This window comes from Bufo bufo, chromosome 2, assembly GCF_905171765.1.
Source record: "Bufo bufo chromosome 2, aBufBuf1.1, whole genome shotgun sequence".
In the NCBI taxonomy this organism is placed as follows: domain Eukaryota; kingdom Metazoa; phylum Chordata; class Amphibia; order Anura; family Bufonidae; genus Bufo; species Bufo bufo.
In genome coordinates this window covers 112,835,403-112,859,914 of record NC_053390.1, presented here as the reverse complement: position 1 = coordinate 112,859,914, position 24,512 = coordinate 112,835,403, and positions in this window count along the sequence as shown.

The window sequence follows — 24,512 nt, the reverse complement described above, 5'->3', positions numbered from 1 at the left end:
CTAAAGATTATTCCAATAGACTATTGGAGGATGCAATAGGAAAAGTGAGACAATTGGATAGAACTTCCTTTTTTAAATCCAAGGAAACATCCAATACCACCCAAGAAGATGATATAATGGCCAAAATTATTCTACCATTCAATAAAGACTATCGAATGGTGAATAACATTATATATAAACACTGGCATCTACTAAAAGGTGATAAAACTTTGGGTCCCATACTTCCGGCTAATCCCCCAATAGTCTATACCCGCGCTCCTAATTTAGGACTCCAGGTAGCTCCGACAATACGAAAGAAGATCATGGAACCAATGATAACTCCATGGTCCAACCTGAAAGGTTTTTTCAGGTGTGGCTGCTGTCAAAATTGCAGACGGACACATTTCGATAGAAATACAAAAATTATAACATCAACATCTAATAATTTCAAGTGGGAAATTAAAGAAATTCTGTCATGTAATAGTAAAGCAGTCATTTATGTCATCCAATGCCCATGCCCAAAACAATATTTAGGACGTACAAATAGAGTATTTAAAACTAGGATCGCAGAACATATCAACAATATTAAAAAACAGTCAGAAACACATCCCCTCTCAAAACATTTTAAATTACATCATACAGGAGATCCCAGCAAGATGAGTTTCTGTGCCATCCAATCAGTCAAACAAGACTGGAGAGGGGGTGATTTTTTAGCAAAAATGTCCAGACAAGAATCCAAGAAGATTTTTGAATTTGGATCTCTAATGCCCCTAGGATTGAACTCGGAGATTGAAATCTTCGGCTTCTTATAGGAGTGGTGGGCAGGTCCTCATGGATAGCCAGTGTTGGGCTATTCAGCGACACGCTGGCTTTCCCTGCGGCCCTCCCCCCCTCTCCCCATTCCGCTGATGTTCACAGATCCACGCCATCAGTACATACAGATCCATGAACCTGAGATCCATTTATAATATGTATAACATCATTTTTATAGATTTTGTATTTTATATGTATTTTTATATATATCTTTGTATTATATATTGTTTATATTCATGATTTATTAAATTATTATATATTTATATAAGCACCTTTGGTCTAAAGAGGGATTCAGGAGAGTGAAGGCTGCAAATGACCGGCAGCTGCAAAACCAGGAATCCAGACCATATTTTCTAATTGACCCAATAAGGGGATATAAAGACGTGTGTAGTTTGTCCACATTTAGCATTACACATTTGCCTACTGAGGAAGGAACTACGGTTCCGAAACGCGTCTAGTGCGAACTAGTGTAAACCTGACCCAGCTAGTGGTGCGTTATTTTTGCTTCTGCTTTCATCTCCTTTTAAAAAGATTTTTGCCTTGACCATCTCATCTGGATGCAGTTTGAAAAGGGTGAGCACGATATCAGCCATAACCTCAAGCGGTGCAAGCGGTATAACACTATTATAGTGGACTGACTTATTGGTGCGCTAATATTGACGTCTTTGCCGAACACAGCGGCGCGGCTCTGCTACATCAACTTCCGCTACTTCGACTGGCGCCGGTGGATAACATCACTCTCTGGTCGGATCACGTGAGACGCCGCGAAGAACGAGCAGAGTGACTACCTCGTGGCAGGAGGTAGGAAACTAACCGCAATATTAAGCAACATAGTTGCTGAGACTATCTATCAGCGACCGCTAACGGATTAGTGGCTGAACAATCTATGTTTAGATCAAGGCAAATCAACAGATAAACTATCTGAACATTAGAGATATTCTATCTCAATACGTAGCAGACGGACACCACATAGCAAAATCAGAGGTCATAATTGGAGTACTCCTGTCATTTAGGTATATGCGAGAGCTCCGCATTTAAAGTACCTATCTATATATGCTGTTATGTTGACAATTAACTAGGATATGTGTAACATTGTATTGGGTTAATAATTTTAATAAATGCAAAAATACTGTGAGCCAGTCTGATTGTTTTTTACAGTAAAAACATAATAACTGACTAGCACGGTCAATCAAACTGGATGAATCAGACACAAAACAAATTTCAAGAAATTTGCTCATCTCTAATATTGACAAGTCATTTGGCTTACTATAATATGTTAGATTACATTATAAGGGCTACTAAAGAATAAGAATTGGTACAATTATTGGAAATGTGTGTTCCTAGTTTGTTTCTGATAATTACACTTTGTAAATGTGCTGCTGGTCACCTGATGAACAAGCATATTCTCATTCACTGGATGATCCTATCTTTAACACCTTAAGGACCCAGCCATTTTTCACCTTAAAGAGGACGTTTCACCGATTATTACCCTATGAACTAACTATACAGACATGTAGAGGGGCGCCCGGGGATCTCACTGCACTTACTATTATCCCCGGGCGCCGCTCCGTTCTCCTGCTATGTCCTCCGGTATCTCCGTTCCCTAAGTTATGGTAGGCGGAGTCTGCCCTTGTTCTTCTGTAGCACTGGCCAATCGCATTGCAGAGCTCACAGCCTGGGAGAAAATAACCTCCCAGGCTGTGAGCTCTGCGCTGCGATTGGCCAGCGCTAGAGCAGAACAAGGGCAGACTCCGCCTACCATAACTTAGTGACTGGAATCTCCGCCTACTATAACTTAGTGAGCGGAGATACCGGAGGACATAGCAGGAGAACGGAGCGGCGCCCGGGGATAATAGTAAGTGCAGTGAGATCCCCGGGCGCCGCTCTACATGTCTGTATAGTTAGTTCATAGTGTAATAATCGGTGAAAGGTCCTCTTTAAGGACCAGGCCGTTTTTAGCAAATCTGACATGTGTCACTTTATGTGGTTATAACTTTAAAACGTTTTACTTATCCAGGCCATTCTGAGACTGTTTTCTCATCACATATTGTACTTCATGACAGTGGTAAAACTGAGTCTAAAATTTTTATTTTTATTTATAAAAAAAATACCAAATTTACCAAAAATTTGAAAAAATTTATAAATTATCAAATTTCAATTTCTCTACTTTAATAATAGATAGTAATAACTCTAAAAATAGTTATTACTTTACATTCCCCATATGTCTACTTCATGTTTGGATCATTTTGTGAATGCCATTTTATTTTCTGGGGACGTTAGAAGGCTTAGAAGTTTAGAAGCAAATCTTTTAATTTTTCAGAAAATTTCCAAAACCCACTTTTTAAGGACCAGTTCAAGTCTGAAGTCACTTTGTGAGGCCTACATAATAGAAACCAACCAAAATGACCCCATTTTAGAAACTACACCCCTCAAGGTATTCAAAACTGATTTTACAAACTTTGTTAACCCTTTAGGTGTTCCTCAAGAATGAATGGAAATGGACATGAAATTTCAGAATTTCACTTTTTTGGCAGATTTTCCATTTTGATAAAAAAAATTCCGCTAACAAAGCAAGGATTAGCAGCCAAACAAAACTCAATATTTATTGCCCTGATTCTGTAGTTTACAGAAACACCCCATATGTGGTTGTAAACTGCTGTACAGGCACACGGCATTGCGCAGAAGGAAAGGAATGCCATATGATTTTTGGAAAGCAGATTTCACTGGGGTAATTTTAAGCTGCCATGTTACATTTGAAGACCCCCTGATGCACCCCTAGAGTAGAAACTCCAAAAAAGGACCCTATTTTAGAAACTACACCCCTTAAGGTATTCAAAACTGTTTTTACAAACTTTGTTAAACCTTTAGTTGTTACAAAAGAATTAAAGGAAAATGGAGATGAAATTTCAGAATTTCACTTTTTTGGCAGATTTTCCATTTTAATCAATTTTTTCCACTAACAAAGCAAGGGTAAACAGCCAAACAAAACTCAATATTTATTGCCCTGATTCGTTGTAAACTGCTGTACAGGTAAACGGCAGGGTGCAGAAGGAAAGGAAAGCCATATGGTTTTTGGAAGGCAGATTTCACTGGTATAATTTTAAGCTGCCATGTCATATTTGAAGACCCCCTGATGCACCCCTAGAGTAGAAACTCCAAAAAAAGACCCTATTTTGGAAGCTACGGGATAAGGTAGCAGTTTTGTTGGTACTATTTTGGGTACATATGATTTTTGGTTGCTCTATATTACACTTTTTGTGAGGCAAAATAACAAAAAATAGCTGTTTTGGCACTGTTTTTATTTTTTATTTACAATGTTCATCTGACAGGTTAGATCATGTGCTTTTTTTATAGAGCAGTTTGTTACAAACTCGACAATACCAAATATGACTTTTTTTGGTTGTTTGTTTTCAGTTATACATAATAAAGAATTTTTTTTGTGTCTCCATACTCTGAAAGCCATATTTTTTTTTATTTTTTAGGTGACTGTCTTATGTGGGGTCTAATTTTTTTCGGTATGAGATGACGGTTTGATTGGTACTATTTTAGGGTGCGTATGACTTTTTGATCGCTTGGTATTACACTTTTTGTAATGTAAGGTGACAAAAAATTGCTTTTTTGACACACTTTTATTTAATTGTTAGGTTAGGTCATGTGATATTTTTATACAGCAGGTTCTTACGGACGCAGCGATACCTAATATGTATACTTTTTTTATTTATTTAAGTTTTACACAATAACAGCATTTTTGATAAACAAAAAAATAATGTTTCAGTGTCTCCATATTCTGAGAGCCATAGTTTTTTTTATTTTTTATGCGATTGTCTTAGGTAGGGTATAAGTTTTTTGTGGGATGAGATGACGGTTTGATTGGTACAATTTTTTGGGGTGCATATGCCTTTTTGATTGTTTGCTATTACACTTTTTGTGATGTAAGGTGACAAAAAAATTGCCTTTTTGACACTGTTTTTATTTATATTTTTTTACGGTGTACACCTGACGGGTTAGGTCATGTGGTATTTTTATAGAGCAGGTTGTTACGGATGTGGCGATACCTAATATGTCAACTTTTTTTATTTTTCTTACATTTAACAGAATAAAATTTTAGAAACAAAAAAAAATCATGTTTTAGTGTCTGAATAGTTTGAGCCATAGTTTTTTTTATTTTTTGGGAGATTGTCTTAGGTAGAGGCTCATTTTTTGCAGGATGAAGTGAAGGTTAGATTGGTACATTTTTGGGGGCATACGCCTTTTTGATCGCTTGGTGTTGCACTTTTAGTGATGTAAGGTGACAAAAATTTTTTTTTTTAGCACAGTTTTTATTAGATTTTTTTTGACGGTGTTCATCTGAGGGGTTAGGTCATGTGATAGTTTTATAGAGCCGGTCGATACGGAAACTTAAAAAATGTTTGTTATAAAAAAACTCATTTTTTTACTTTTTATATTTGTACCACTATGGGACTTCACCTTTTCAGGGTTTGATCCCTGTTTCAATTCAGTACAATACATTCTGTATTGTACTGAATTGAACTGTCAGCGTCTTACACAGTAAGACACTGACAGTTGCCTAGGAGACCCAGCCCTCAGGCTTCCGTAGCTGGCAGGCCCGATGCCTGTGTAAGGCATTGGGGCTGCCATGGCAACCATCCGTTCCCCGCCACCGCAGAGCGGGGACCCAATGGCTAAGGAGAGGTAGCGCAAACCTCCCATATGCCGCGGTCAGCGCTGACCACGGCATATGAGGTGTTAATCCACCGGCATCGGCGTTATCACCGATGCTGGTGGATGCAGCACGGATCCGGCTGTCAGTAACAGCCGGATCCATGCTGTTGATCGCAGCAGTGCACATGGGGGGGAGGAAGGATCGCAGGACGATAATGCTCGTCCTGGGGCGCGAAGTGCCGGCCATTTAGGACGAGCATTCTCGTCCTGGGTCGTTAAGGAGTTAAAGGGCGTCTTTGCACCGCAATCTGCACCAGAAATACGCCTTATTTAGGCATATTTCTGTTTAAAAAATGATGTATGTATTTACATCTGTGACTTTTTGGTTTTACAAAAATTCACAAACGAAAAGTAGATTCATTTTTAAGACTAATATTGTACCTCACTAACCTTATCAGCTACATATTTCCAAGTCACTGAAATGTTATTTCCTAGAAGAGCTTTCAGCCACTGAACTGGATCTCGAAAGACTACCCCAGAACAGTCTGTTACCTGCCCATCACAAAGCAGTGTGGCTTTATGGCTGTAGTCCTGAAAGAAGCAAAACGGACATGTTATTTCAAAATTATTAGCTTTCTTATGAACAGATTACCCCTGCAGTATCATTTTCCCATAAGATTTTTCTGTTAATCTTTGATGGTCAGAATAGCATTATAAGACTGGGGCTAGATGGTGATCTTGCCTGCAACACCCGTCGCACGATCGAAGATAGGACCTCTTGCACACGACCGTGGTTTGGTTCCGCATCCGAGCCGCATTTGTTGCGGCTTGGGTGCGGACCCATTCGCTTCAATAGGGCCGCAAAAGATGCGGACAGCACTCCGTTTCCGCATCTGTTGCTCTGTTCCGTGGCCCCGCAAAAATTATAGATCATGTCCTATTCTTGTCCATTCTGGGGACAAGAACAGGCATCTCTATGATGTGCCGTCTGTTCCGTTCCGCAAATTGCGGAAGGCACATGGGTGGCATCTGTGTTTTGTGGATCTGCAATTTGTGGACCGCAAAACAAGGCACGTTCGTGTGCAAGAGGCCTAACACTTTCACTACGCTCCATCGCAGCAAAGTGAAAGTGAATGGAGTTTCGTTGAGACACTGCGTGCTGTCTTGACTGCAACTCTACAGTCACAAGAAATCCAGCTCTGCAGGAAAGAAAACTTTCTAGTGATCCAGCACTTGTCAAATAATATCATTTTTTGAAGGTGCATACAACCAAAACTTTTGCAACAATGTCCGAAGGTGCAAAATCCAATAGATCAAAGGTGCAAATCGCACTTATGTGTTTTGAACTGCAAGGTTTCTTGTTTACAGGACAGTCTGTAGTAAAAAACATATAACAAGCGGTGGTAGATGTGTGTAAGTAGTCCTATCCACACACTGCAAAAAAATCTGCAATATAAATTGACTTGCGGTGCGGATCTGCAGCAAATCTGCAGCAATACTGCGGATTTCCACCAGCTTTTTGACATTTATTCTCAAACACCTCTGCTTAACGGACTGTTCCAGGAGAGAACAGTAAGTCGGAGTTCTCTGCCGGAACAGCCAAACAGAGGCGTGAACCTACCCTCACCACTAAACCCACCACCCTCCACACCTCTTAACCCAAAACCACCCTAATCATCTTTGCCATGTACATCCACTACCCAACCCACTACTGCTTCCCGGCGCTGGCTCATCGCACCTTCTCCTCCAGACCTGCGATGCTCTGCTGCACTTCCTAGCTGAAAACATCCAGTTTGAAGCTGTCAGCAGCCAATCACTGTTGAACTGCTCCCTGGATGACAAATGGTCACATGATACAAAGGTATACAGTCGTGGCCAAAAGTTTTGAGAATTACATAAATATTGGAAATTGGAAAAGTTGCTGCTTAAGTTTTTATAATAGCAATTTTGCATATACTCCAGAATGTTATGAAGAGTGATCAGATGAATTGCATAGTCCTTCTTTGCCATGAAAATTAACTTAATCCCAAAAAAACCTTTCCACTGCATTTCATTGCTTCATTGAATGTTGACGAGCACAAGGCTGGAGATCATTATGTCAGGCTGATTGGGTTAAAATGGCAGACTTGACATGTTAAAAGGAGGGTGATGCTTGAAATCATTGTTCTTCCATTGTTAACCATGGTGATGTCACGGCGGACGTGCACAGTTTAACAGATAACACACCAACCAGACTCTGGACGAGAGACAGGGGAAGGGTCACCTCCTAGTTTATCCCTGACCTCTTTCCCTGCAATGCTCAGCCCACAGACAAACCTTGAAGGTAGATTTGCTGTGTCCTCCAGCCTATACTAACAGAACCCTGAACTCCCTGAGATGGTGAAGTGGGGAGAAAGGAGCAGCCTGCTCGCACAGAACCTGGATGGGATAGATGACAGAAACAACCAAACGAAAAGACACTTATCTGCTGAGAGCAGGAACAAACAGCCAACCTTCCCTCCAAACATCCCAGACCATAATGAACAGTATAATCCGCTCAGAGCACTTAGCTGGAGACCATTTAAACTAATGACTCCACCCAGTGCACCTGATGCGAGGCGGATCCAGCACAGCATCAAAACAAATACTAGACTCGTGCTGCAATCCTGGCTGACCTCCGCACATCGTCAGAGTGGGGCATGACAGGTGACCTGCAAAGAAACGCGTGCAGCCATCATTGCGTTGCATAAAAATGGCTTCACAGGCAAGGATATTGTGGCTACTAAGATTGCACCTCAATCAACAATTTATAGGATCATCAAGAACTTCAAGGAAAGAGGTTAAATTCTTGTTAAGAAGGCTTCAGGGGGGGCGGAGCCTAACCGCTGAACAAGACGGAGGCTTGAGCAGGAGCTCTCTCTCATCAAACCCACATTACTAAGCTTTTGCACATCTCAAATTGATCCGAAATGGGCAAACTCGGCAGAGACCGATCCAGAGATGCCCCTGATACTCCAAGATCTAAGAAAAATCAAGGAGATATGGATAGATTCTTTAATAAAAAATCAGCAATGTCCCCTGCCCGTGCAGCTAAGATGGCGGCCCGCCACATTGAGAAAGAAACAGAGCGGGAATCAGAACAGGAGGATGGAGACACAGAGTATATGGATAATCCGGAGGAGGAAACATCGCAAAAAGACAGCGATATGCTCACTAAAGGCTTTTTTAAAGAGACATTATCCCAAGCTCTATCTCCTCTGCTTCAGGTGGTACGTGACTTAAGACACGATATGCGCACCATGGGGAATCGGGTTGAACAATTAGAGACCCGACAGGAACATGCAGTGTCACACAGTGCCGGCATGATAACCGCTATGGAAGCGCAGGTCTCCTCTCTCAATAATGCTTTCCTCATGATTGAGGACCAAGAGAATAGGAGCAGGCGCAAAAACATAAGAATAAAAGGGCTAGATGAATCAGTCGCCCCAGATGAATTAGAAACAGCTGCTAAGTCTTTATTTGCCAATCTACTGGGTGAAAATAGAGCCGCTGAAATTATTATAGAAAGAATACATCGCTCATTGCATCCTGTTCCTAAAGAGGGTGAAGCGCCCAGAGATGTGATCTGCGGTTTACTAAGTTATAGGGACACAGCGGCCATTTTGCAAGTAGCCCGCAAGAGCACCGACATCAAAATAGGGGATTCATCATTATCGCTATTTCAGGACATCGCTTCGTCCACCTTAGCGAAACGCAGGATTCTAAAGCCCCTCACGGATCATTTAAGGAACCTCAAGCTTATGTATAAATGGCTATATCCATTTGGGGTTACATTTGCCAGCAACGGCCGCCGCTGTGTTATCCGTACTCCACAGGACTTACCTATGGCCTGGAGGATCCTAGATATCCCTCCTATCAAGATAGACAACTGGCTTGCAGTGGACATTTCGGTCCCTAAACTTCCACAGCTACTCACCTAAGAAGCCTTGTCGGTACAATCCAAACAGAAATCTCCTAATAGCAGGAAGTCGCTGGGGAGAAGAGACCTTACCTGAACTCAGTCGAATTTGAATTGTGCTGTTTCCAGAGATTCAGTGTCGTGGTTCTATGGAGGTCCGGCCGCAGTCCCGCCGGCAGAAGTAGCGATCTTCTCCTAACAGCACCATAGGCTTCTACTGTCATGTTCTGAGGTTTTTGAAAATATGTTAAATGTATGCTATTAATCGGATCTCACTTTTCAAAGTCTTGTGTGATAGGCTTGATTAGCCTTTCTATGAATGTGCATTCCTTTAGCTACCTTTGATCGATAGCTTTGATAATGTATGTTTATACTTGCTTTAATAGTCTAATTTTCTCGTTATATGTAATGTAGGTTATGATGTCCCGGGTTAGGATTCATCTCGGTCCCTTTAGGTTTTGTTGCGGTCTACCGCAGTGGCACCTCTCCACTAACCGTTTCTTATTTTACACAGTTTCCCATATACCCAGTTCACTACTCTTACTGGTACTCAGTTTCTTAAGTCTTCTCATAAAAGTACTCAGCATGCTTTCAAGCTATGTACTTACCTTAACTGATGGTCATACTCTCAGTTCCTCTATTCAGTTTAGATTCCGTTCACTTGTCTCAGCACTGATCCCACTCCTTTGCATGCCTACACTGTGTGATCAAAATCACTTCTTACCATACGTTCCATGACAGACCTAAACGTAACAACATTTAATGTCAGAGGCTGTAATTCACCTCAGAAGCGTTCCCAAATTCTCACTCTACTGAAGAGAGATAGGAGCGACATATGTTTTCTTCAGGAGACTCATTTTAAAACAAATAAAATACCTTGTATATCCAAGCTGAGATACTCACAGTGGTTTCACAGCACATACGGATCTGCTTCTAGAGGTGTTAGCATCGCAATCAGTAAAAACGTTCCTTTTGTTTTAACAGTTGCTCAGCAGGACCCTGAAGGCAGATTTTTATTTGTCAAGGGGAAAATAGGTCACTTAGTAGTAACCCTCGCTTGTCTCTACGCCCCTAATGTCAAGCAACACAGCTGGCTTAAGAAAACTCTTTCCAGACTTGATGATTTTGCCGAAGGGATTAAAATAGTTGGAGGAGACTTGAATGTCTCTCTTTCTCCTCAGTTGGACTCGTCGCTCGGCAGTTCCACCAAGTCTCAGAAAACACTGGGAGGAATACATAAATTGTTAAAAGATATGCATCTAACAGATACATGGAGGACACTCAATATAGCTGTAAAGGATTACTCCTTTTATTCCGCAGTGCATCAGTCCTACCACAGACTTGACTATATTTTCTTGTCTAATTCTCACCTAGCCATGCTGAAAAAATCAACCATAGGTCCTATCACAATTTCCGATCACGCCCCCGTTACTTCCTTCATAAACTTCTCCAATCTCCCAGCAAGAGAGTGGGTTTGGTGCCTAAATGAAACGTTATTAGATTCTGACAAACATATTGAGGATATTACCCTTAAACTATCTTATTATTTTCAAGAGAATAAACCACAAGACACATCTTATTCCATTATTTGGGAGGCCCATAAAGCCTTTATCCGCGGAGAATTTATAGCACTAGGCTCCAAGATAAAAAGAGAGAGACAGAAAAAACTTGATTCCCTTATTAACCAAATTTCTGCGATTGAATCTATTCAGAAACAATCTAAGAGGTCAGCTGCACTAGAAGAACTTGCATCTTTGAGGAGACAGTTGAAGGAACTACTCAATATTAAGTGCGCAAAGGCCTATCAATATACAAAATTTAAACAATACATCCATGGGGATAAGGGAAGCAAGTTTATGTCGCACCAAATTAACCAGAGAAAGACTGCCCAATTCGTCTCCTCGATAAAAAACAGGGAAGGAAAGTCAGTCTCGTCAACAGAAGCTATAGCGGAAGAGTTTTGCTCATTTTATAGTGCCTTATATAACCTAGATAATGGGAATAATAACACAGCAAATAGGCCACCGGATTTAGTGAAAGTGAAACAGATAGACAATTTCCTGGAAACATTGAATCTCCCCAAAATTAGCCAGGAAGATAGCTCCTCACTGCTATAGCCGATTACAGAAACTGAATTGCAGAAAATTATTAGAGGTATGCCCTTGGGTAAAGCCCCAGGACCTGACGGCCTACCAATAGGTTATTATAAAAAAAATTTAAACATCTTATCTCCACAACTAGTTAAATGGTGCCAAGCACTATCGGTAGGCGAAACCCTCCCGAAGCAATCAATGGAAGCCATAATCACCATCATCCCAAAAGAAGGCAAGGATACTCGTGATTGTGGTAGTTATAGACCCATATCTTTGCTCAACATAGATGTAAAAATCTGGGCCAAGATTCTTGCGCTTAGGCTTAGCTCCTTGATACCTCGAATTGTTAATAAAGAACAAGCAGGCTTTGTGAAAGGGAGAGAAGGGAATTCCCAGTCTTGTCGACTTATTAATGCTATATACTGGGCCAGGACAAACTCTAAGCCCTTGGTTTTACTAAGCACAGACGCAGAAAAAGCGTTCGATCGGGTTAACTGGCTATATACTTAGCGCACCTTACATAGTTTTGGAATTCCTGACTTATTCATCAAAGCTATAATGTCTTTATATCAAAACCCTAGTGCCAAAGTTAGGGTCAACGGCACCCTATCCAAATCCTTTTCCATCACCAACGGCACCAGGCAAGGTTGCCCCTTGTCACCTACCCTGTTCATAATGGTGATGGAAACGCTGCTCCAAGCATTTCGGAACAACCCACACATCCATGGTCTGACATTAAATAAGAGTGTACACAAATGTGCATCTTTCGCGGATGATTTAATGTTGCTAATAACGAACCCCAAACAAGCATTCCCTCATATCTTGGAACTCTTCTCCGTTTTTGGCACTTTATCTAATTTCAAAATTAACTATTCGAAATCGGTAGCAATGGGCGTAGCTTTGTCTTCCCAGACAATACATTATCTTAAAACTTCCTTTCCCTTTAAATGGAACGACAACTCCCTCAATTACCTAGGAATTGAGCTTGCAAAAGATCCCTCTAATTTATTCAGATTGAATTATCTGCCCCTACTGAAAAAGATACAAAACCAACTTCAATCACTAACATTGCCCTGGGTTTCCTGGATTGGTCGCAAGAACCTTCTCCAAACTTATATTGTTCCTAAATTAATGTACCTCCTTCAAATGGTCCCCATTCACATCCCTAACGCGTATTTTAAGAGAGTCAGACAGGTATTTGCCTCATTCCTGTGGAAGAATAAAAAACCTAGGATAGCATATGACAAACTAATTAGAACACGTATAAATGGTGGCATGGGTTTACCGGACATACACTATTATTATAAAGCGATTCAATTGAAACGTTGGCTGCAAGTATGTATCCCCAAATACAGAACACTAGGAACAGACATTAAACTAGATCTTATGTCCAATAAACAGCAGGCAGGGTTATGGGGAACCACTACCCCCATACATGCCCCCACTGGTTTATCTAAGGCCATATATCTGATCATGCGAAACCTTCAAACTGAGGTACATCTCCTCTCGGATCCCCCTGCTAGATTGCCAGCAAAATTTATTCCTTACCTACTTAAACCTGAAGTGCCCGATATTCCACAATTCTGGGACAATCTAGGGGAAGTAGAGTCAACTGACTTGTTATCAGTTTTGAAACAAAAAGAAGATATCCCTACCCTGTGTTCCACATACGTTAAAAAAGGAGATTTTTTTAGCGCAGATAGAATTTAAAGGTGTGTGTCAAACTTTCTGCACCAAATATACTACCATACCTACTCCAACATGGTTTGAACAGCTTTCTTCTCACAATGACCTCCCTAGACACTGTATTTCACTCCTATACAAGTGGTTAATTCCTGATAAAAGAAGTAGTATTCCAGCCTTCATTAGAGCTTGGGAAGGAGATCTCGAATGTTCTTTCTCTCCCCAAGAGATCGATTTGATTCTCTTGAGATCCCATGGATTCTCCAGATGTATAACGGTCCAGGAACACTCCTTTAAAACCCTAACCAGATGGTACAATGACCCTCATAAACTCTTTAGAATGGGCTGTTCTGAGACTGATACGTGTTGGAGGTGTAGGTCCCAGAAAGGTACGCTAGGTCATATCATGTGGTTATGCCCTTTGATCCGTACGTTTTGGGTACAGATTGAACAAAAAATAAATGAAATCTGTGGAACTGCACTAGAATTAACACCTCAGTCAGTTCTTCTGTGGTTACCTTCTAAGAAGTGGCGACCTTCAATATGTGACCTACCTACCCTGTTAATCCAAGCAGCACGGTTACTAATACCAGTGAATTGGCTTAGCACCTCTCCTCCTACTTTAGAAAATTGGTACGAAAGGATAGACCAAATTTTCCTGATGGAGGAACTGGCTAGTTGGGCAACCAGATCACACTCTAAGTTTCAAAAATTGTGGAACCCATGGAAACTATTCCGAGACGCCATGAACAAGTGAAGGGTCTCTGATATTTGATCCACCTATTTCAATACTTTAGTTAAGGATTAATTATTAAATATATAAATACCACATACAACAGGTCTCTCCTCCCAAGCGGTGTAGCATGCAAGGAAATAATTTGTAATATAGCTCAAGTATGATGTTATCAGATGTGAATAAGCCTCTTGTGCCTTCATTTTGAGAACGACTTGATTAGTGCCAGGAATACCCTCATCCTCCTTACATCACTTAATAATATCTCTAACTGTTTTAAATGAGTATGTGAACTTGTTTATTGCAGGTTGATGATATGATGTGTATTCTCTTCCCCCCCCCCCAGTTCCCTTCCCCCTCTATTCTCTTCTTCCCCCTCCCACAACACCCCCCCTTCTTTTGGTCCCTCATCGGATCTCATTTCTGAAATGCTTTATTTGTTTGATATCAAAACATTTTCAATATTTTGTCATGTATTACTTGTCAAAGTGTTATTCCTTATTCAATAAAAAGATATTTGTTAAAAAAAAGAAGGCTTCAGGGCGTCCATTAAAGTCCAGCAAGCGCCAGGATTGTCTCCTAAAGAGGATTCAGCTGCGGGATCGGAGTGCCACCAGTGCAGAGCTTGCTCAGGAATGGCAGCAGGCAGGTGTGAGCGCATCTGCACGCACAGTGAGGCAAAGACTTTTGGAAGATGGCCTGGTGTCAAGAAGGGCAGCAAAGAAGCCACTTCTCTCCAAAAAAAACATCAGTGACAGATTGATCTTCTGCAGAAAGTATGGTGAATGGACTGCTGAGGACTGGGGCAAAGTCATATTCTCCGATGAAGCCTCTTTCCGATTGTTTGGGGCATCTGGAAAAAGGCTTGTCCGGAGAAGAAAAGGTGAGCGCTACCATCAGTCCTGTGTCATGCCAGCAGTAAAGCATCCTGAGACCATTCATGTGTGGGGTTGCTTCTCATCCAAGGGAGTGGGCTCACTCACAATTTTGCCCAAAAACACAGCCATGAATAAAGAATGGTACCAAAACACCCTCCAACAGCAACTTCTTCCAACAATCCAACAACAGTTTGGTGAAGAACAAGGCATTTTCCAGCTCGATGGAGCACCGTGCCATAAGGCAAAAGTGATAACTAAGTGGCTCGGGGACCAAAACGTTGACATTTTGGGTCCATTGCCTGGAAACTCCCCAGATCTTAATCCCATTGAGAACTTGTGGTCAATCCTCAAGAGGCGGGTTGACAAACAAAAACCCACTAATTCTGACAAACCCCAAGAAGTGATTATGAAAGAATGGGTTGCTATCAGTCAGGAATTGGCCCAGAAGTTGATTGAGAGCATGCCCAGTCGAATTGCAGAGGTCCTGAAAAAGAAGGGCCAACACTGCAAATACTGACTCTTTGCATAAATGTCATGTAATTGTCTATAAAAGCCTTTGAAACGTATGAAGTGCGTGTAATTATATTTCACTACATCACAGAAACAACTGAAACAAAGATCTAAAAGCAGTTTAGCAGCAAACTTTGTGAAAACTAATATTTGTGTCATTCTCAAAACTTTTGCCCACGACTGTACAGTGAATTCCATGGCCAGTGATTGGCTGCAGGCACTGTCAAACCTGGTGTCGAGAAGCTGGGTCTCCAAACCCCCTCCATTCTTGCACAACCCCCCCCCCCCCAACTACTTTTTTTTGTAAAACTATCATAAGCACCAACACCGTACAGAACAACATTTAGCCAAAAGAAAAAACAGAAGTATTGAGTATTAAAGAGGTTTTCCAAGATTTTGATACTGATGACCCATACTTAGGTAAGGTCATCAGTATCTGATCAGTGGGGGTCCGACGCCCAGGACCCCCCCCCCCAATAAGCTGTTTGAGAAGGCACTGGTGGTCCTATGAGCGCCGCTGCCTTCTCCGCGCTTACCAAGCACAGAGCTGTACATTGTATAGCAGCTGTGCTTGGTATTGCACTCAGCCCCATTGAAGTGCTTTCCCAAAAAGCTGATTGGCCAGGTCCCGGGTGTCGGACCCCCACCAATCAGAACAGAACCGACTGCCTACTGACTAAATACGTCCTATTTGCACATAGCCCTTGCAGATAACACGTATATAAACGGTCAGGCAGCCCTTTAATTCAAACTCCTGCTGGTGAGACGCAGCGGGTACCCTGAGGAGAAGACAGGTGCGGTTTATTACCACTCTTGCCTTCTCCGGTGCTAGCAGGAGATCGTGGAGGAGCGCTCGGAGGGAGAGCAGGAAGTGGCTGAGCCATTTCCTCTATTAGTCCGGGTGTCTCGGGGCAGGAGCAGAGCTGCAGCATCTAAGGAGACCCTGATAAGCTCTGCCTGTGTGTAATGCCCCCACAGAGGGCTGTTTTTCCCTATAACTCTGGCTCCTGTAGATGCCCCAGTTACTGTGGAAACAGTAAAAAAATATTTAAAAAAGTTTTAAAAAAAAGAAAAGTTTGTGTCCTTCAGAGGTCTTTTAATGTCCTCCTGGGGGACTTAAACCGTCACTATAGTTGCCCCGTTCACTCAAATAGTGGGAAGGGGGAGCAGTAGTAATCATTAAAATATAACATTTAATGTATAAAAGCTAAAAAAAAGGCATATAATAATGCCCTTAATTTAAAAAAAAAACATTATAAGACAGAGAACGCCAAAAACATGTATACCATGTTGTGCATATATATGTTAACCAACAAATTGAAAAGAGGCTGGTAAGAAAATAGATGAACCTTACCAATCCTGTAGTTCTGCCTGATGTGAGCGTATCTCAAGATGGAGTGCAGCATGCGACAAATCTCTCCTGACAATCCTTTTCAAGATGCTTTGCTTTTGATCTCAGAGGGTGATATATAGGATAGAACCAGAAAGGTGCACCCAAAGAAAATAAATGACAAATATAAAGTGCAAAGAAAACAACAGAAAAGTGCAAAAAAATGTATGTGTCCCAACGCGTTTCATCTAATTGTTGCTAGCCCCAGAATCATCAGGGAACAGGGGGCTAATGTCTCCTGAAATACAAACATATAACAGGAGAAAAATAGGACAATAAGTACTGGGTATCTTCATATGGGCAAAAAGATATATCCATATTCCCCTATATAGAAACCAGCAATGCACATGCACATCCCAGAAGAAGTCCTTGGAGGGGATGCAGGATCGCAATCCCACTTATGTGTCATGAATTAGGGCATGCATGTGATAATGTTAGTTAGGTAGGTGGGACACTACCTGGTTTTGAGAGTCCCTAGTTAATACTTGGCGTCTCTAGCAGCGATGAACCGCGCATCGCGCTAGTTTTGAGAAAGGGAAGCAACAAATTTACTAGAGGAAGAGAGGGTCACATTAGAACAGGCAGAAAAAAGATTAATTAACTGAACAAATAGGGATTACCCAGAAATTCAGCCAAGAACCGGAGTATAGCAATAAAGAGAAGCACCTAGAGAATACTATTTAACGCTTCCAATACCATCTGAATGAACGTAAACATAGATTATTTGCCAAAGACCTTCAGGACTTTAAGGAAAACAGAGCATACCTGTTCATTAATAACCCCGATTTAGGGCAGGATAAAAAATCTGACCTCTCTTCAACTGAAACCAAGATTTCAGACAACGAAAAGGATAGACAACCCAGTGTAAGAGGTAGGGGTAGAGGCTCTTCGAGATCTAAGAGGAGAGGAGGTCGTTATATTCAAAATCAATTGACCCACTCCCATTTTTTAGAGGACAAGTTAGTGATTAATTTGTCTAGACACACATTGACGGTGGCAGAGGATAGGATACTAAGGTGGGGCCTCTCGTTTGTTCCAACGTGTAAATTTAACCTATTTCAGTGGGTTAAGGATCTCCACCTGTTTGACTGCAAATTACGCTGGCATAAGCATTTCAAATTGCTACAAAAAACAGAGAGCTGGGAGTTGGGAATACCGGTGGAGATCCTCAAAGACGTGCAACTTCTATACAGTCTGGACAAAACACCTGTGAAAAGTGAGGGGGAGGGACCCTTTACCGATTTGAAAAATAAAAGTTATAAAATGCCCCCTCAAGGTGACATATCATGTATAGATGTATTCATGAAACAAACGATTGAGGTTATTGAGCCCCACCCCCTTTAGATTTAATTGCAATGCAGATGAACGTAGGGCGATTAGAAGCCTTGAAGCTAATAAATCCATCACAATAAAGCCTTCAGATAAGGGGGGTAATGTCGTTCTGATGGATTCATTGAAATATAAGGAGATATGTCTTGATATGCTACAAGACAGAACAGGGTATGAGACTCTGACGACCAATCCTACACCTTAATATTTAAGCGAACTAAAGGAGATTCTTTTGAAGGCCAAGTCTTATCAGTGCTGAAGAATTTGATTTTCTGTACTGTGACGGTAACGTACACTACACACAGGGGGAAGGATAGTGACAACTGCGCTCCACCCTCACCCCTGGCCCTGCCTACTTGCCTCGCAAGTCCTAATGACAGGGGACAACTAGACGGCAGTCCCTAACTTAGGATACGTGCTGGGAAGACAGACAAGACAAATAACGGAACGTGAATGGACCGGGTCAATACCTAGAGAGCTACGCAGTACTAAAGAATGAGCAGAGAATAGTCAGGAAAAGCCAAGGTCAAATACCAGGAGAGAAACGAAGTACAACAGGAGTCCGCAAAGAGTCGTCAGGTGGAAGCCGGGGTCAGGATACCAGGAGAGATGCGCAGTACAGGAGGAGTAGGCAGAGAATCGTCAGGGAACACAGGATCAGGTAAGTATGCAGGAACAAAACAATCACCAGATACCTAAAATTAACAGGCAACCTGTGACCAGCAGGCTGCCTGTATTTATAGTGGGGAGTGAAGGTCATGTGACGTGGCCAGCATCACATGACCGACAGACCGACCAGTTGAGCACCGAGTGATCAGCTCGGCGCTCAAGGCAGACCTAGGAGCAGGGAGCCTCCCAGCTAGCAAAGCTGCCCTGGGAACAAGGTCAAACACAGATCCTCGCTCTCGAAACTAAGCAGCAGGTCTGCGGCTGATGGGAGACCGAGTGCGCCTTTGGCACCCCGTTACAGTACCCCCCCTTTTACGAGGGGCCATCGGACCCAAGACTTCAGGCGATGACCTTTCAGGGTGTTCTAAATGAAATTTTTAAACAAGTCTAGGAGCATGAACCTCCCTGGCAGGTACCCAAGATCTCTCTTCAGGTCCATACCCCTTCCAGTGAATCAGGTACTGCAAGGAATTACGCAGCTTCCTGACATCCACTATTTTAGACACCACATACTCAACAGCATCATTAACAAGAACCGGCAGAGGCGAGGCTTTTGATGGTACTACTGGTTCAACATATCTTTTAAGTAGAGATTTATGGAACACATTATGAATGTGGAATGACTCGGGCAGCTCCAACCTAAACGATACTGGGTTAATCACCTCCATGATCTTATATGGTCCAATAAAACGATGAGCAAATTTTTTCGAATCTACCTTGAGAGAGCGATTCTTGGAGGATAACCACACCTTATCCCCAACCAGAAAATTTTCGCCCCTTGAACGTTTCCTATTGCCTTTGAGTCTTTGAGAACTTTGAGCCTTTTCTAGGTTCATTTGAACCCGGGCCCAAACTGTGCACAGTTCAGAAGAGAGCCTATCCGCCTCAGGGTTAGAGGAGGAGACGGATGACCCAGAATGAAAACGGGGATGAAAACCATGGTTACAAAAGAAAGGGGAGACCCCAGCAGAAGAATTAACACGGTTATTCAAAGCAAATTCAGCCAACGGAAGGTATTTAACCCATAAATGCTGGTCATCAGCAACATACGACCTCAGGAATTGTTCCACAGACTGATTAAGGCGTTCAGTCTGCCCATTACTCTCAGGGTGGTAGGCGGAGGAAAAAGACAACGATATCTGACATTTTTGACAAAAAGCCCTCCAAAATTTGGACACAAACTGCACACCCCTGTCAGATACAATATTTTCCGGGATACCATGTAACCGTACAATTTCTTTCACAAAAATAGATGCCAGGGTCTTGGCATTCGGGAGTTTAGACAGAGGAATAAAATGAACCATCTTGCTAAACCTATCGACCACTACCCAAACCACAGTCGTACCCTCCGCCGGCGGCAGGTCAGTAATAAAGTCCATTGAGATATGGGACCAGGGTCTACTGGGAATGGGTAGGGGTCGTAGGTTACCAGCAGGGCGAGTCCTAGGTGTCTTAGACCTAGCACAAACCTCACAGGCTGACACGTAGGACTTGACATCCCTAAATAGAGTGGGCCACCAATAGGATCTAGAAACCAGCTCTCTAGTGCCCTCAAAACCAGGATGTCCACAAAAGGCAGAATCATGACACTCACCCAACAGCTGGAGACGAAATTGTATGGGAACAAACAACTTATCTGTTGGGGTGGTTGCCGGTGCCAGATGTTGTTCAGCCTTAATGAGAGCCGAGATATCTTGGGTTAAGGCTGCTACGAAGATATTTGCTGGTAGGATGGATTCAGGCGGTGCCTCTGTAGGCTGAAAAGCATGGAAGCTCCGAGATAATGCATCAGCCTTCACGTTTTTACTTCCAGGCCTGAAAGTAATGGAGAATTCAAAACGAGTAAAAAACAATGCCCATCTAGCCTGACGGGGATTCAACCTCTTAGCAGATTCGAGAAACATAAGGTTCAGTGACAACAGTTACACAATGCCTTGCCCCCTCCAGAAAATGCCTCCACTCCTCAAATGCCCACTTAATGGCCAGCAACTCCCGATTCCCTATGTCGTAGTTTCTCTCGGTTGAAGAAAAGTTTCTGGAAAATAATGCACATGGTCTTAGGTTAGTTAGACTAGCAGGACCTTGTGAAAGGACTGCTCCTGCGCCGTCCTCAGACGCATCCACCTCCACAATAAAAGGTCTCTCCTGATCTGGCTGGATCAGAATGGGAGCGCTACTGAATGCCTTTTTTAGTGTTTCAAACGAAGTAATGGCCTCAATAGACCAGTTTTTTTTTAAATCCGCCCCTTTCTTAGTAAGGTCGGTCAACGGTTTAGCAATTACTGAAAAATTCTTAATAAATTTACGGTAGTAATTGGCAAAACCTAAGAACCATTGTAAGGCCTTTAAGGATGAAGGCCTTACCCATTCCTTAATAGCTAGTACCTTACCAGGATCCATCTTGAAGGCGTGAGGGGTCAGGACATGCCCTAGAAACAGTATCTCCTGTACACCAAAGACACATTTCTCTTGCTTAGCGGACAACTGATTCTCCCTCAACACCTCTAATACTTGTCTAACATGAGACACATGAGATTTGAAATCAGGAGAAAATATCAAAATGTCGTCAAGATAGACAATGACAAATTTACCTAACAACTGTCACAAGCAGACAGCTGAGAAGTTCTGACAGGAGCCGTTCAGATCCTCCCCCTTGAGTTTCTTTGTTTTGGTTTCTGTTCCTCACCTCGTTAGGCTATCTCAGCTGTCATGCAGTCAGACTCATTACCTCCCTTTATATTCTCCCCCATAAGGTAGTTGGGTGTGGCTGATACAACTTCCTGGAATGAGTGTGCATGCTGTCTTCAGCTCCCAACTACCAGTTTTCAGCATTTCGTCAACAGCATTTTTTATCATTTAATGGGAAAATTTGTATTAGTGTATTTGGATGACATTTTGATTTTTTCTCCTGATTTCAAATCTCATAAGGAACACTTATGTCAGGTCTTACTCATCCTGCGGGAGAATAAATTATACGCGAAACTGGAAAAATGTGTGTTTGCGGTTTCAGAGATCCAATTTCTGGGGTTTCTTGTCTCCGCTTCTGGTTTTCGCATGGACCCCGAGAAGGTCCGCGCTGTGCTTGAGTGGGAGCTTCCTGAGAATCAGAAGGCGCTGATGCGTTTTTTGGGCTTTGCTAATTATTACAGGAAATTTATTTTGAATTATTCCTCTGTTGTTAAACCACTCACGGATATGACCAGAAAGGGGGTAGATTTTTCTTCCTGGTCGGTAGAGGCGCGTAAGGCCTTTTCTGATATCAAGGAGAGTTTTGCTTCCGCTCCCATCCTAGTACAACCTGATGTTTCCTTACCCTTCATAGTTGAGGTTGATGCTTCTGAGGTAGGGGTGGGGGCGGTCTTGTCTCAGGGTTCCTCTCCTGCCAAATGGCAACCGTGTGCCTTTTTCTCAAAGAAGCTCTCCTCCGCAGAGAGAAATTATGATGTGGGAGATAGGGAATTGTTGGCCATCAAGTTGGCTTTTGAAGAATGGCGCCATTGGCTAGAGGGAGCCAGACACCCTATTACCGTGTTTACTGACCATAAAAATCTGGCCTACTTGGAGTCAGCCAAGCGTCTGAACCCGAGACAGGCCAGATGGTCTTTGTTCTTTTCAAGGTTTAATTTTGTTGTTACGTTCCGCCCTGGGGTTAAGAATGTGAAGGCAGATGCCCTGTCACGTTGTTTCCCGGGAGGTGGGAATTTTGAAGACCCGGGTCCCATTTTAGCTGAAGGTGTGGTGGTCTCTGCTCTTTTTCCTGAATTGGAGGCAGAGGTGCAGGCAGCCCAGTCAGAAGCTCCTGATCTTTGTCCTCCTGGGAGGTTGTTTGTGCCTCTCGCTTTGAGACACAAGATTTTTAAAGAACACCATGATACGGTCCTTGCTGGGCACCCGGGGACAAGAGCCACACTGGATCTCATTGCTCGGAGATTCTGGTGGCCTGCACTTCGTAAGTCGGTTGAGGGTTTTGTGGCAGCTTGCGAGACTTGCGCTCGTGCCAAGGTCCCTCACTCACGGCCATCAGGTCCTCTCCTTCCTTTGCCCATTCCTTCCCGTCCTTGGACACATCTGTCCATGGACTTCATAACGGACTTGCCTCGTTCCTCGGGGAAGTCTGTGATTCTGGTGGTGGTGGACCGTTTTAGCAAAATGGTGCACTTTATCCCTTTTCCCGGTTTGCCCAATGCTAAGACGCTGGCGCAGGCATTTGTTGACCACATTGTCAAATTGCATGGGATTCCTTCTGACATAGTCTCTGATAGGGGCACGCAGTTTGTTTCCAGATTCTGGAAGGCTTTCTGTTCTCGCTTGGGGGTTCGCTTGTCATTCTCTTCTGCTTTCCATCCGCAGTCGAATGGCCAGACAGAGCGTGTCAATCAGAATCTGGAGACATATCTGCGCTGTTTTGTGGCGGAGAATCAGGAGGATTGGTGTTCGTTTTTGTCCCTTGCTGAGTTTGCTTTAAATAACCGTCGTCAGGAGTCCTCTGATAAGTCACCATTTTTTGGTGCATATGGGTTTCATCCGCAGTTTGGGACTTTCTCTGGAGAGGGCTCTTCTGGTTTGCCTGATGAGGACAGATTCTCCTCGTCTTTGTCATCTATTTGGCAAAATATTCAGGATAATCTAAAGAATATGAGTGAGAGATATAAGCGTGTGGCGGATAAGAGACGTATGCCTGGTCCGGACCTGAATGTTGGTGATTTGGTGTGGCTGTCTACCAAGAATATCAAATTGAAGGTTCCCTCCTGGAAGTTGGGTCCTAGGTTTATTGGGCCTTACAAGATCCTGTCTGTCATCAATCCTGTTGCCTACCGTCTTGATCTTCCTCAGACTTGGAAGATCCATAATGTTTTCCATAAGTCCTTATTGAAACCTTATGTTCAACCTATTGTACCCTCACCTTTGCCTCCTCCTCCGATTATGGTTGATGGGAATCTTGAATTTCAGGTTTCTAGGATTGTGGATTCTCGTCTTGTCCGCGGTTCCCTCCAGTACCTCGTTCATTGGGAGGGTTATGGTCCTGAGGAGAGGATGTGGCTCCCAGTGACGGACATTAAGGCCTCTCGCCTCATCAGGGCTTTCCATAGGTCCCATCCTGAGAAGGTGGGCCCTGAGTGTCCGGAGTCCACTCCTAGAGGGAGGGGTACTGTCACAAGCAGACAGCTGAGAAGTTCTGACAGGAGCCGTTCAGATCCTCCCCCTTGAGTTTCTTTGTTTTGGTTTCTGTTCCTCACCTCGTTAGGCTATCTCAGCTGTCATGCAGTCAGACTCATTACCTCCCTTTATATTCTCCCCCATAAGGTAGTTGGGTGTGGCTGATACAACTTCCTGGAATGAGTGTGCATGCTGTCTTCAGCTCCCAACTACCAGTTCTCAGTTCGTCTGCAGATAAGTGTTGTTTTAGTATTTATGATTTTCTGTTGTCTGGATCCAGGTGACCCTGACTTCCTCCGTGTCTGTGTAGGGAGCCGGTGGTCGTGTCCCCTCACTATTGTAGGGCCTTCAGGTTCAGATAGCCGAGGTACGTGGATATGCGCCCATTCACCTTTAGAGTGGTCGCATAGGCTGAGCAATAAGGGAGAGCGGCAGGTCGATTGCAGGGGTCTCCCTTTTTGTTCCTTAGTTGTGGATCCAGTGAGTCATCGTATGTTATTTGTATCATCTTGTTTCCTGTACACCATCCGTGACAACAACTCTCTAAGAATATCATTCATAAAGTTTTGGAACACAGCTGGGGCATTGCTGAGTCCAAAAGGCATAACCTGATATTCAAAGTGCCCTGCCGGAGTATTGAACGCCGTCTTCCATTCGTCTCCCTCCTTGATTCAGATTA